General features: G+C 38.1%; 1 non-coding gene across 1 annotated transcript; it reads left to right on the top strand.

Annotated features, from left to right (window-relative positions):
- The first annotated feature begins 327 nt into the window (after positions 1-327).
- Positions 328-434, top strand: LOC139879287 (small nucleolar RNA R71). Its single transcript, XR_011770137.1, has one exon. It is a non-coding gene; the product is annotated as a small nucleolar RNA R71 (small nucleolar RNA).
- Positions 435-742: the final 308 nt, after the last annotated feature.

The following is a 742-nucleotide window of genomic DNA, read 5'->3' as shown; positions in this document are numbered from 1 at the left end:
GTCAAATGTGGTCCTCCACACTGCTTACAACTAATTCGTATTGAGTGGATATCTTTAGTCATCTTTTCCATTCGTCTCTCGACAGCATCTATCTTTGCAGAAATGGAATCTAAGTCATGGCTAGAATCGGCTCTAGCTGCTTTAGATGATCTAACGATATCTTTTTCTTGGTGCCACTCATGTGAGTGGGAAGCAGTGTTATCAATAATTTTGTAAGCATCAGTTTCAGTTTTCTTCATAATGGAACCACCAGCTGCTATATCTTTGTCTTTCCTTATAGTGATGTCGCATCCTTGGTAGAATATTTGTACTATTTGAAAGGTATCTAAACCATGTTGCGGACATCCTCTTAATAACTTTCTAAATCTTGTCCACGCCTCATATAGAGTTTCATTTGGCTTCTGTTTGAACGTAACAATTTCTCCTTGAAGTCTTACGGCTTTAGATGCCGGAAAGAATTGTTTAAGAAATTTTTCAACTAAAACGTCCCATGTATCGATCGCCCCTTCAGGTAACGATTCCAACCAATCTTTGGCTTCTCCCTTTAAAGTCCAGGAAAATAACATGAGATATATCTGTTCATCTTCCACTTCTCTTATTTTAAATAGTGTGCAGATCCTATTGAAGGTACGAAGATGTTCATTTGGATCTTCCTTCGGCGCACCACTAAATTGGCATTGATTAGTCACCATGTGTAGAATTTGTCCTTTGATTTCATAATCTGGCGCATTAATGTCTGGAT

This window comes from Rutidosis leptorrhynchoides, chromosome 11 (genome assembly GCF_046630445.1).
Source record: "Rutidosis leptorrhynchoides isolate AG116_Rl617_1_P2 chromosome 11, CSIRO_AGI_Rlap_v1, whole genome shotgun sequence".
NCBI lineage: Eukaryota > Viridiplantae > Streptophyta > Magnoliopsida > Asterales > Asteraceae > Rutidosis > Rutidosis leptorrhynchoides.
This window is presented reverse-complemented; position numbering and strand designations above follow the sequence as displayed.